The sequence below is a fragment of the Temnothorax nylanderi genome, unplaced genomic scaffold (assembly GCF_030848795.1).
Source record: "Temnothorax nylanderi isolate EJ_2023f unplaced genomic scaffold, tnyl_v1.0 TNYL_tig0004_pilon, whole genome shotgun sequence".
Lineage (NCBI taxonomy): Eukaryota > Metazoa > Arthropoda > Insecta > Hymenoptera > Formicidae > Temnothorax > Temnothorax nylanderi.
Window position 1 is genome coordinate 2,904,648 of NW_027249066.1, and position 15,037 is coordinate 2,919,684.

The following is a 15,037-nucleotide window of genomic DNA, read 5'->3' on the forward strand; positions in this document are numbered from 1 at the left end:
TTCTCACTTTTATACTTCTAACGGTTTCTTTTTTCCAATTCGATTTCCTATGCACATAACAGACTCCTCTGATTTTGACTTTGAGATCCTTTTATATCGATCATCCTCAGTGAACTAATTCATTAAGATAAATTCAAGTATGATGTAATCCATTTATCATATAATGAGTATAGCTAATATAAAGATCTTTTATTTAAATTCAAATCTGCGTTGTTTTTCTTTCACCCGAGAACACCGTGTGTAATTAACAATTTCGCGAAACGAATATGATTTCGCTGATTTACAATGTTTCCGCTCACACCAACTTTTATGTGCAGGACTCGCGGTGAGCAAGATATGGAGCATAACTTCCCATGAGTTCAGAGATACGGACGACTCTTTAAAAGCGAGAGACTTCAACGACTCCGTGCCGTTTCCAACGAATGCGGACTTTTCGAATGAACGTCAGATTCTTATATGCAATTTATGTGGTAACGCATATTCGTGGATAAGCAGTTTACGTCGTCATCAATTGCAGTGCGGTAACAAGGAAGCGAAAATCAGTTGTGATTTCTGCGCAAAGAAGTTCTACAGGCGGGACAGACTCAAGGAACACCTGTTTGTGTATCATTCTGACGTGATTTCCGAATGCAGGACTCGGCCTACGAAAGTGGCCGAGTATTCAAGTGTGCGAAGATAGAGTTGTGGCCAGATCGAAAAACTTTTATGTACATGCGAATGAACACGAAAATTTAATATATAAACCCGTATTCTCTTTAAAATCGTTTCACCAGGTGACGGGGTATATAAGTTTTACAATCGTATGCAATAAATTCTGCAATGCAATGAATATTAAATTCAACTGACGTTAGGCTGACGTTCTTGGATTATAGAGTTATTTGATAAATATTTTTTATTTCGATTTTGTGTGTAATGTGTTAATCCCTTATACGCATAAGCTTACATATTTTTCTTATATATTTTTTTTAGTTAAGTAGTAAATAACTTGTCGTGATTGTGATAGCGCATATTAATATTTTTTTTTTCGTTATTAGGAACGAATTATTTTTATGTGGCCAACTGTACGGCTCTGCTAAACGCCGCAATTCATTCTTGTCATGTTATTTGTAATACAATATAATAAAATTTTGTTTCTTCATTTCTTAAACAAATTTCTTTTGAGATTTTTTTGTATGCACAATAGTTTATAGTGCGATTCTTCTCTATAGAATATATTCTTTCCTACACGAGCAATCTCTTGTATTATGCGACCAATACTCGATACAGGATGTCCAATATCAAAGTATTGGACACACATATCACGTATCAGAGAAGAAAGATCCCAATTCTAACAACTTATGCGAGAGAGCGACGTGTAAGAACAATGATTATTTATCATAATTATTTAAGATTAGTTCCTGCGACACCTGCAAGACGCATTAAATCGCGCGCTTTCGATGTTGCGATCGAGAAACGCGAGTCGAGAGAACAGCTTAACGATCACCGATAATCTTTCGTTTCAGCGTCTTCCTGGAAATCTAATCGGAAATCCTGGCCCTGCTACCGATGCGGCAAACGATACATGTGGCGGGACTCATTGAAGAAACACCAGCGGGTCGAATGCGGGAAAGATCCCACCTTCGAGTGTCCGATCTGCGGAAGGAAATTCAAGCACAAGCACCGGTGGCAGTCGCACGCCAGACTGATTCATTATATTAACGTATAACCGACCTACGAACTGTTCGATGAATTGTGAAGTGATCAATACGCGCTATCAAAGAATGATGTTCCTATAATCTTCTCTCGTGCTACTTTAACCCGAGAATGCACTCTTTATTAGTTCTTTATTAGTTTTTACTGATTACATTTTTTAAGACGGCCGCGCAATAAGATCACCCGACTTGTTTGTTTTATGATTATTTTCCCCAAATTTTTCGTGGATTATTATAGTACAAAATATTTTTATCATAAAATATATACGGAAGAGGCGTTTAGAGAGAGACGTCATATAATATTTTAATAGCTTATTTTAGAGATTAATTAGAAAATCCCAATACGCGAATATCGAAGATCACAATAATCTTCGACTTATAAATGATCAAAATTCATTGGCGATATCGCGTAAAGTTTGCACGTTTCAGGCCTGATTGCTTACTAATAAAATTCAGATTCAAATTATGTAATATTACGTATTACAGAAAAATTTCCTCTTACGCTCTTTTCATTTTTTTTAAATAAATTCAATAGATGTTATACAATTGTTTTTCCCGTCTCTTCAATTATCGAAATTTTGTGTTTTGAATCATAGATAATATAATCAAAGGTAATTAATCATTTCGCATCTAGCTATTATTTTAATATTCTTTTTAAATTATCGATAAATGGATGGATGGGTTACGAAAGATTAGAACAAAAAATTGGCATTAGAAGAATACATACAATTATTAATTATCGTCTTTTTTACAAAATAAATTAGAATGCACTATATGATCCTGCCATATCTTTTGGTGTTTTTACTTGCAATATATGTGCATTTGTTAAATCTATGAATATTGCTTTTTTATTCCATATTATATAATATTTAACCTTGGAAAGAGAGAAGCAACCTGAGACTTCGAATTCTATTTAAAAAATATTTAAGAAGGAGTAAAGAAGAAAATGAAATAACGCATATTAATTTATTTTTATTATCAATATATATAATCTTCTCTTTTCTCTTTCCTCTCTTACCTTTTTTCTCTTCTCTCTTCTATCTTCACTGTCCATAAAATGTGAACATCAAGGAAAGTAAAATTATTAGCTTTATATTCCAAAGATATCTGCATTTTATTTTTATTTTATTCCTTTGTCTTTTGTTTTTCTTATTCTTCATGATTTATCTAACTAATAAAAAATTTTTAATTATAATAATAAGAGAAAATATATTTTTAATTACAGTTTACTGGAACTGATATTAATAATCACTTTCTCATGATGTTCTATTTGATTGCGTTTCTTGAAAATTTTGTCCCTGCTAAAAAAATGTAAGCAATAATAATATCTCTATCAATTTCAGGGAAAATTTCTGTTTTGTAGAGGTCACTCTACCACTGCTCGTCATTTTTTACTGAGCATACAGCATGAGATATTTCCCTATCTTTCTTTTTTTATTTACATACCTCTGCGAATTTAATTCGCAATTTAATAACACAAATTTCAAACAATTTGTGTAACTCGTAATCATTATTCTGATGCATAATAAGGTACCAAAATTATCAATAAATAATCGAACCGTTCAATGATTACTAATCTATTTCGAGCTTCGCTTATGCATGCACTTCGCATTTTTATACACACAGTTTTTAATAAACGGTTGCAAATATTCCAAGGTTAAATCTGTGCACTAATCTATTTTAACCCATCCATTTCGAAGCAAGGGATCGGTGATATTCATTTGTAATTATAATCTTATTTGATACATACGTCTATATACATCCACGCAATATATATCTGATATATAAATGAATTATCACAGATCCATTACGTCACATTGAAATAAAATATAATTTCTCACTCACCAATACGACGTGCAGCAGCGGAGTTGTAACTATACGTTGTACCTACGTTGCAATCTGTAACACACGAGCACAAGATTCAAATTATAGCAGCGTCCACAAAGTTTAATATTCCGAAAAGTAATTGTTGCATGCGTTAAATAATTATAAACGATCAATTCCATGGATAACAAGTAACAGATTACTCACCCCATGGTTGCTCCGCTGTCGCCCGATGCCTCTCCCAGGCCTCTCCCTCCTCTCAGATTTCTTCTCGCACTCACTCGCGAGAAATACACATTTAAATTACGACGCACAGCAACGGAGTTGTACCTATGTTCCAATCTGTAACACACGACCACAAAATTCAAATTATAGCAGCGTCCACAAAGTTTAATAATCCGAAAAATAATCGTTGCATACGTTAAATAATTATAAACGACCAATTTTATAGGTAACAAATAATAGATTATTATACCCCGTGGTTGCTCCGTCGTCGCCCGATGCCTCTCCCAGGCCTCTCCCTCCTCTCAGATTTGTTCGTTGCGCTCGCGAGAAATACCTATACACATTTAATTACGACGCGCAGTACTTTAAACGACACTCCCGACGTTAAAATTCGACGCGCGACTTTAAACGACACTCCCGATGTTAAAATCCGACGCGCCATACTTTACAACGACACTCGAGCCTGACGTTAAAATCCGCGCACGAAGGGATGACGTGAAAGAAAAAAAAACGATCGCGCGCGAAACTGTAAGCCTCTTTCGTTACTTTTTTCAAAAGGTAGACTAGCCCGGTATTCCGATCTCCGTTTCGACCCTGTCGATCCCGTACTCACGGGAATCTCGCGAATCTCTGAAAGTTTCATCCTGATACCGCACGATGTAATAAGATCGCGTCAGTGTCCAATTTAAAGCGACAGGTTGTTGAAACCGTTCGAAATTTACAGCCGAAATTCTATATACTGTACCTTCGATACATTTGGAACGCCAAAGCTCGCGAAGTACGCGAGAGCAAACGATCAGTACGTACGTACATCGTGGCGTCTTTCGTTCGAAAATCACTAGATAATTACTAGACAATTCATACATCCCTCCGTGCTCTCGACTCTCGAAAGGAGACGGCGCCGCGCGTCGGCATCTCATTCGTCTCGACGCGAAATTCAAGTCGCGGGATATATATATCTAACTACTCATCGCGGCTTCCCTCCATTCAAAAATCAATAAAGAAACAAAAGTCCCCCGTAAATGAAAGTGAGTCTACGATTCTCCGGAGTCGCCGGCTCCCCGTCGCTACGATTTCTATCTTCGAATAAATCACTAACAATACGTTAATCACCAGACGATTCAGACGGCAGTCGTGACTGCCGTGCTCTCGTTTCGAAAAAAAGACGGTACTTATCTCAATCTCGTCTCGGCGCGGCGAGAGAGACTCAACTCGCGCCGGCGTAAAATCGATATTTATTCGTGCATGCACGTATATTCGAATCCACGCGTCGAAATAAAGAAACAAAAGTCCCCCGTAAATGAAAGTGAGTCTACGATTCTCCGGAGTCGCCGGCTCCCCGTGTCGCTACGATTTCTATCTTCGAATACATCACGCGGAATATATCTCTTATAAGGAGTCGGTACGTCTTATCAATTGAGAGAGCCGGTCAATTACGCGGATCGCCAAGTGCTAGTTAACAGGGAACGATCGTGTTTGAAACACGGGAATAATATTACCACACGCAGAGCGGCACGCGCCCCTGCCTCTCCGCTCGAGCGTCGTTGTGCGAATGATGGGTGCGTAACGGCGTGGCGCGGGGAGGCCGGGGGAGGGCGACACGGCCGCGCGGGGCGCGGCAGCCATGTTTACGAGTAGCACGGCGACTTTTTTGTACACACTCGGCGCGCGGTTCGGTAATTTCGGCGCGTAACGGCACTTTTTAAAATATATTCACGCTAAATATCGCGCGTTTCAGATTAATTTCCATCAACGGACTACCGTCGCATATTAAGTTTAACGTATCGTACGTTAATTAAAGAGTAAAATTCACTCGTATCCTGACCGAAAAAAGTATTACTCTTTAAATTTAAATTTAATGTTTAATTTAATATCTACATCTCTCCAATTTATTTTTATCGTGATCGAAAAATGCATTACTTTTAAAATTTAGATTTAATATTTCATTTAATATATCTTTTGAAATGGAGCAATTAATCATTCGAATTCATTATTCGAGAATTATTATATCAGTCATTAAAAAAGAATTAAATTATTTGCGTGTAACGCAGTTAAAATTTGCTACTGTTATATTAATGTCAGCTAATTAATTGTATTTGCTGCATAAAAGAAAGCGAAAAATAAAATCAGCTGAGATGTAAAAATCGATATTATCATTTATAAAAGATAGTAGAAAAGAAATCGATATGCACATAAACATAGTTATGAACCTGTATCGCGCAAACTTTACGCGATATCAATTTTAATCAGTATAAATGAAAAATACTATATCTTCAATATTTTTTAATTAGGACTTTTAATTCAGTCTAATTAATCTCCAAAATAATTAAAGTACTATATATATATATATATATATTCGGTGATTCGTTTTTACATACACTTCATTTATACATATTTGATAACATTGTAATTAATAAATAACGAAGAACGTACGGCGCTTTTTCGATTTTTTTAAATATAATTGTTCCTGTAATTTTTTCGTTATTAATCTTCCTGTCATTACTTAAATCGGAATATTCTCTTGTAAATACGAAAACTAATCTAAAAATACGAAACATAAAATCGCAATACTGTCGAAAATGTAATTGCAAATAATATTCATGTTTGCTTTCTGAGACAGTTTATATAATTGAAATTATAAAAAGTGGAAATGCACTTGAGCAGCGTAAAACAGTGTAAATAAAATATTTCAAAAATATTTCGTGTGTGCAAAGATCTTTTTTTCCTTTATATATCCTATAGCCAATTTCTATGATAATATATTTTATTTATTACAGTCATTCGCATATGCGTATGTGGATATGCGTTATAAGATTTGATTTATTTTCCAGAATTATGTTCTTTCTCTCAACATTATTTTAGACGATTTATAATTTATGCCAGAATGAGGAATTCTATTTGTACTTTTTTCCCGTGTAATACGAAAAATTTTTGAAGAATAAGAATACACATATATATACTGTATTAAAATAAACACATACATAAAAGTACAGGCCATCACAAATTATAAATAGAAATTCTGACGTGAATAAATCTAACGTGAATTATAGATTGTCTAAAATGGGCTTTATTTACGATATATTTTAGCATTCTGTAAATAGAATGCATTTTGAGAATTATTTTGAGAACACGAATGTCTAAAATTATTATGTTTCTATATTTATCCTATTTATACGATACAGGTATTCAATTCGCAAATTTACAATCGAATTCATTAATAATTGATAATTGCGCTAAAATCTCTATTCTTCTATATTGACCGCGTATATTTGCGTTTGTCGTTTGAAAGTCTTACTAACCGGAAGTCACTGTCACTTTCAGGGAACGAGAATGACCCGAAATTAAACTTCGAGTGTACGATGGCGGCTCTGGTGATTTGCCCGGATTGCGGAAGAACTTGCCAAAACGTTCATCTACTACGCAGAGAATGCTTGAAGGAACGCAAATTTATCTGTTCAATATGCTCTAAAGCCTTCAGACGGAAGTATGATTTGCAAAGACATATGATATGCATACACAATTTGACAAATTGAACTAATAGCTCGTCGTCGATCAAAACGGCTCTCAAACTTTATCATAAACGGAGCGTGTTAGCTTTATTTTTATTATGTGAAGAAATAAATATTTGCTACACTTTGTATCTAACAAAACGAAATAAACTCCCTATAATCCTGAAATTTGTTTCAATAGTTAAGTTCTTCTCCCAGACACAATGAAAAATGCATATCACTCGTAAACTATAAATCTGATATTACAGTAAATAACTATACACACAGTATATGCAGCTATCTAAAAGTAAAAAGTATTATTTCATTTAAAATATAAGCTTTTTTAATTTCAATGTTTTTTTAATATTATTGAGATATTATTCACGAAAAGAGTAACTTGTAGGTACGAAGAAGATAGTTAGCATTTTATTTGTAAAATCAGACAAATTATATTTTGTCACTAATGCAATACTTTCATACATAGATATCGATTAACATTCTTAAATGCTTAAATAAATTAAAATTATATTAAATATTTATCATATTTTTTTCTCCCGCAATGTTTCAAGCAAATAAACTTAAGTACATCTTACTGAAACTTCTGCAATAAAGTTAAAAGGCTCAAACTCTTTTTTTTATTTGTCTGCTCTCATTGTCAGTGCGGCTGCCAGTTAGCCATAAAACAACCGTAAATGTTCCTTATTTTACATTGCTGCCGATGATTTAATCTTCTACGCTTTTCTGTTTTACTTTTCAGTCCCGAGACTGATCGTGAAGAAGATAGAGAAGCTGCAGTACGCGAAGAAGCCGGTGATCTACAAATGCACGAGATGCACCAAGAGTTATCAATTGGAAACGTCCTTGCGAAGACATCAGAGATTGGAATGCGGCATTGAGCCCAAGCACGAATGTCTGATGTGTGGCAAGAAATTCACGTATAAATTCATGCTAACTCACCATTTGGTGTCCTGCAAGAAAAAGACAGCTTCGAAAGAAATGTTTTAGATGAATCGATACGACTCTCTCGATATGACGGCTGCGTTATTAATTCGCGAAGAGAATGGAAAGTTATTTTGTTTCTATGTATACGACAGATATTTAATGCTTGCCCAGACAGAATTGTATTGGCAAACTGCGTTAATTAAATCTCGAGTGATTTTTTTCTAGATTATTATGTTGTTTCAAAAATTATTATTAATTAATTAATGTTAGCGCTAATCGGTCAGTGCAATTTCGACGTATTACAGCATTATTCAAAGATTGTAATTCAAATTAATCCTATGTCATTAAATCATGGAATGACGATTGAAAGCGAAAAAGAAAATTTATTTTGAAACTAATATTTTTCATGATCAGGACTTTCCAAAATCCTAATACTATTAAGATCATAATGCTGACAATTTGCTGTCACTGTGTAATATCAAACTGATGCAATAAAATATGATGTATTTGGTAAATACCACTTGCTTATTTCTAAAAGAATCCTAAGCTTAAAGAATTTTCATTTATATTGTTAAAGAGTATTATTTCATATTATTGTACAGAAAGCAATTATGAGTTGTGCTACGGTTATCAAGATGCAATGTATCTACAATATATTGTATTAAAATGCAATGATTTATTCAAGCAAGGTTCTTATTTTACATAAGAACAGATTTGTAGACTTTATAATATAATAAGTCTTGTTTGTCATGTACGATCGATATCGTATATTTCTTTAGACTTAAAACGTATATGTCGGATTTTTATGTGTTTTTGACGCAGACCAGATAAAGAATTTACTAGATTTTTATTTATTAGGGTAGGATACCAAGAATCAAATAATAAACGTTTGCCGTTTAAGATAGATTTCTTTTTTGATTAGAATGTATACAATTATTTAAAATCTGAGTTCAGATTGGATTATTCTTTTAGATCTAGAGGAATAATCCAATCTGAGCTCAGAAAACTTCCAACAGTTGCAAAATAAACGTTCTGCTGAACGTGGCCACTGTTTTTAAACAATGCAATAAACTATTTAAAAAAATAGTTTTCATTTCTTGTTGTATAAATTGAAACTGAATTCACAATACGAAGCTAAATGTACATTTATAATATTAATAAATTAACCAAAAATCTATTTATCAATAATGTTGTAATAAAATTTCATATGTTAATTACGTTTGATAAATTATTTCTTCCCTTGACGTTTTAAATAAATAATATCTAAACATTTTAATAACAAATGACGAATTCTACTTTGCATAAAAATCCGCATCAGCATGCCTTACTCTTTTTTTTTATCTCACCTTCACCTTATTTTCTTTTCCGCTCTTCTTTCGTAATTTATCTCTTCTGCATCATCGCACTTCCATCAATGACATTCCTTTACAGCTTATATAAATTAAATTTTAGCAATACTCTGATTAAAACTTTTCCGGTCGGAAGTGGAAGTCCCTAACTGCACGAAATTAATCACTGCAATGCTTACCAGACACTGGCAATATAATGGATGAAGTGATGAAAAGCCCCGGATGCATTAATCATTCATTAAATACTCATAATGAATAAATTGCCGATAATAATCCGCCGTAATTCTTGATATTTTATAAGTTTATTTTGTTCCATTTTTTATTTTAGAGGATAGTTACACTCTAATCACAGTATAATCATACCCAGTAGCGACACTGAACGTTTTTAGTGAGTTCCAATTCCGTACATTTAGGGGTATGGCGGCCTGTATGTATGACAAAGAGAAAGATACTTCGCTCTCTTTCTCTCTTGTGCGTTCGTACATCTCAGACGATGGCGGCGAGTCATGTGACCTGGGACTTGCTACATCAAAGGTGCCGACGCTCAGTGTCGCTATTGAATATGGTTATACTGTGCTCTAATCTTCCTATCTATTTTGCATTTTTCAATGACAAAACAAAATTTCCGTAATTGTGTGTAAGTTATTCTCCGCAAATTGTGTTCTCTTGGATTACTTTCGCAGTTCTTGAAATTATTTTTAATCAGGCTGCAGAAAGAAATTGATGACCGAAACTGCGTATAATCTCTGTATCTTTAATTGACTTCACATTATCAGAAATTCATTAAAGATGAAAGAAATCGTAGTTCGGTTAGTCTGTCCATATTTTTAGCTAAAGTCATTTTGATTCGATCTCTATTTCCGGTTCGGGGGAGCATTGCGATTACGACGTAGCGTCGAACAAATTGCAAACAAATTGTCTAACCACATTGTCCTCTCGTTGCAGGTCTTCTGGCGCAGATGCTGATGCAGGACGAAAGCGAGTGGAGCCCACGTGGAGCGAGTGGATCATCGTACAAGATGCCCAGAGACGCCCGAAAGAAGAGCCCGGGCGAGGCCAAGTACGTGTGCAACAGGTGCGGAAAAATGTACAAGGCTACGACTTCCTTAAGCCGTCACAAGCGACTTGAATGCGGTGTCGTGCCCTGCGAGGTATGCCCTATCTGCGGCCGCAGATTCAAGCACAGATTCGTCCTAAACGCCCACATCGTCGGCTGCGAGAGGAGAATGAATCAGACGATACAGAAGAAGGATTACGATTAAAGGCCGCGTTAATCAACGACGAAGGGAGAACAAGAGCGATCGATTACAAAGTGAAGATGATGATCAACAAATTATCTTAGAGTGATCTATGGAACTGGTGGAAATATTTTTCATCGACGCGATGTACTTTCGAAATAACTGTAATTAAAAATGCAAGCAATTTCATGCAAAACAGATACTTATTTACTATTATAATGTAAGATGAACGTATATCCCAAGACAAATTGCAAATGTTATATCTTAACTTTACTAGAAGAGTAAAATAATAATTTTAAAAGATATGAGTTTAAATTCCAAAAGTCGAATCAAATAAAAATACGAGAAGAGGTGCCCTTTAAATTCTCATAAACGCTTCGGTATTCTTACTTCTGCATGCGAAAATCTCTTTCATTTAGTCTACATAATGAAACTTTTTATCATATTTCTCTATTAATGAATATTATAATTAAGAATGGATATACGGATTTACACGTCTGAATTCGTAAGATAAATGACCGTTTTGCGAGAAACGTTTGTTACGTATATATTTCGACACATATTTATGATACAGGCGATACAGCCATAATGTATTTAATCTTTTATCATTTGTGCAGTTTAGTCATAAAAATAGTCATATATAATATATAGTCAACTGTTAATCCAAGCCAAACGAATATTGTTATTTTGACACAGACGATATCGTCCATGCTTTCTACTTCGCGAATGAATGAATGTTGCAAATATATACTTCCTATTTTTTATTATACAATAAAATTCTGGTAATAACTCGATGCATTAACGCGTAACCTGTATGTATCATACATATATTGGAGAATATAAAATTGTTCAAACACACACTCATTAATGTTTTAATTTATCATAATTTATCATTTATTATTTTTTATGATTCGCGAATACAATGGTTTTGTGCGATTAACACGAAAATTTTAATCAAAAATCAACGATGACTATCAGCGAAATAACAATTTCGCACCTTTTAAATTCACAATCACTGCTTATCTGTTTTGTGCCGTATTCTGATCCACATTCAATCTAATTTGTTTTCATAAGCTTTATTCTGATCATAGAGAGCACGGTTCACAATCCAGTAGTATTATTTTTTATACTCTATATGTTTTTTACATCATAATCTAAATATGAAACAAAATTATTATTCTTACCTGTTTATTTTAATTAATTGTACAATGATAAATAAACGCTTATTGGAGCATAAAAGTTAATCAATCTTTTTTCCTTATAATTTTTGACAACGTAATATCTTGTTGAAAATATATAGATAATATATTGTTGCTATTTAAAATAAAAAATTATTCTTTTATATAAATATTCTTACATAATTTTTAATAATGAATATTTTGCATATAATTTTTATGATTGATTCTAATTCACTCATCCTACTAAGGGATATTTACAAATCACCAATTTAGGTATTTCTGAGATCCGCATACAAAATTGTTGAATGGCTTTTGTATATAATTGTCTCTGTGCTATGCTTTAATACTTCGTTAAATTCTAATATTGCTTTATTATAATATACTTGGCTTATATTATATAGCGAATTAGCAGAAAGTTGTTTTATCTCACTTCAAAAATCTACGTTATTTCGTTTTTCTTCTTTTATTTGAAAACACCATATTTTTGTGATCAGTAACCTCACAAAACGATCTACTGATTTACAGCTTTTCCGTTCATACCAATTTTATCGTCAGGACTCAACTAAAGCTTATTTTCTTATATATATTTTTTAAAGATACGGATGACTTATTCTTTAGAAATTTTACGACTCTGCGATATTTCCAATGAACGGAGAAAATCCGAATACAGTAAGATTTTCACGAGTAGCTTATGCGGTAACGAGTACAAGCAGTATACGTCATCAATCAGTGTGGATGAACAAGCAAAAAAAAGTGCGAATTCTGCTTAAAAAAGTTTCATAAGTAAAGGAAAAACTTTGAAACATTTGTTTGTATCACTCGAAATTAATTTCCGAGTGTGAAACTTGACTTGACGAAAGTGTTAATTGGGAGAAAATAATATAGAAGCCCGGTTCGAGATTGGGGATCACTTAACGCTTTATGTATATGCACGACGAAAATTGAATAAATAATTAGATAAGATGTGTGTGTCAGTGCGTGTGTGTGTAATCTACATGTAGTTAGAACACTTCGATTTTGATTACATGAAAGACCTTTTGAATGTCGCAATGGAATGATTGATTATTAATACGATCAATATGTTTTTATATTGTATACATTAAGCGTTAAGAGAGACAAACTTATTAGTATTTAGAGACCGATCCAAATAGTCGAATATTATAAAACATTATTGAAATAAAAATTCCATTTAAAATACTATTGTATACATCTTGTCCATATGCGACAACTGATTTTCTTCATAAAAGAAGTAAATTATTAGGAGATTAAATCCATAATGTAAAAATTAATGCTCATTGCAATACATTTGAATGAGTGTCAATTGATTTAATTTAATCGATTCGTTTACTGAATGTCTTATTGATTTCACTTGACCTTAATATTTGCATGATTATACTAATATTATAACGTCATCGATTTCGCGAGAGTAACGAAATCTTTTCGATATTCCAGACGGCGACCTGATGAACGAGAATAACAAATTTAAACTGGAAGCTATCCATCCGAATACATCTTTACAGTTCGTAAATTGTGGCCAACTGACATTTCCGCAAGAGCATATATGCGGCGAGTGCGGCAAGGGGTATAAATGGAGGGAGAATCTGTACCGGCATCAAAGACTGGAGTGCGGCAAGCTGCCTACGTTGCGTTGCAAAATCTGTATGAAAATGTTCTACCGTCGATACGAATTAACCAATCATTTGAAAACGAAACATCACAAAGCGTAATCAATTCTCCCTCGTAGGAGATGTTTCTTCGTTTTTAAATAAAATACATGTTGAATTTCTTACATTTTCTTACCATGTTTTTATAATTATATTTTACACCAAGTTTCACACTCAGCTTTTACTAGATAATTACATTAGATGTTTGATGTCATGCAACATTGATTAATGTGAACTCGAAGTATTATTAATGTAATCAATTCTCCCACGACAAATACTTTTTATCGAATAGAAATAGAAATATTAGTTTTTCTTATTTCCTCTTGCCGCGATTATTAGAATTTGTTATATTCTTGCGATTGTCCTATACTGACGAAATAACATGTATCTGCATCTTGTAGACATTATCTCGAAATAAAACAATCTACGGAAAATACATTCTGATTAAGAGGCTATTCCATTATAATTGTTTTATTTTGCTACATCTCTCTCTTAATCTGTTTCATACTATATGATCAGATTGTGTTTATATTATGACAAAACATTATCATACAATATCAGCAATTATTGAACTTAAAAATATAAGATATTAGCAAAGCGGACATTTATTTATTATGTTACTTGTCTCTTTGCGAATCTATCAATAAAGTAATATTATTTAAAAAAATAATGATTGAACATCATACTGTGTTCTTATTATTTTCCTGCTTTTCTCTCATTATAAATATTGTCCATTGTGACATTGCGTTTATTATTCATTCGAGGCTCTGCAATTTTAGAGCCGTCGCATTAACGTGTATGTACGTATATCATACACATGGAGAATATAAAATTGTTAAAACACATACTCATTAATGTTTTAATTTACCATTTATCATTTTTTATGATTCGCGAATACAACACTTTGTGCTATTTAGGATGAACATTTTAATAAAAAATAAACTATGACTATCAACAAAATAACAATAATTTCGCACCTTTTAAGTTCACAATCATTGCTTATCTGTTTTGTGCCGTATTCTGATTTGCATTCAATCAAATTAATTTATTTTCATAAGCTTTATTCTAATCATTATAGAGAAGCTTATGCGGTAACGAGTACAAGTTATTAAGCAGTTTACGTTTATCAATCAGTGCGGATGAACAAGGAGATAAAGAAGTGCGAATTGCGCATAAAGAAGTTCCACAAGCGGAACAGAAGAAAAACTTTGGAACACACTTGTTTGTATCGCTCAATGTTTCACTCGTTGTTACCCTCGAAATTGATTTTCGAGTGTAAAACTTGGCTTGACGAAAGTGTTAATTGGGAGAAGATAATATAGAAGCCCGGTTCGATATTGGGGATCACTTAACGCTTTATGTATTATATGCACAACGCAAATTTAATAGATATATCATTAGATAAGATGTGCGTGTGTGTGAGATCTACATGTAATTA

General features: G+C 33.3%; 1 long non-coding RNA gene across 1 annotated transcript; it reads left to right on the plus strand.

The window, feature by feature from the left end:
* Positions 1–7,061: 7,061 nt before the first annotated feature.
* On the plus strand, positions 7,062–9,387 carry LOC139774635 (uncharacterized). Its single transcript, XR_011718627.1, has 2 exons — positions 7,062–7,224; positions 7,986–9,387. It is a non-coding gene; the product is annotated as an uncharacterized lncRNA (long non-coding RNA).
* The last annotated feature ends 5,650 nt before the right edge of the window (positions 9,388–15,037 follow it).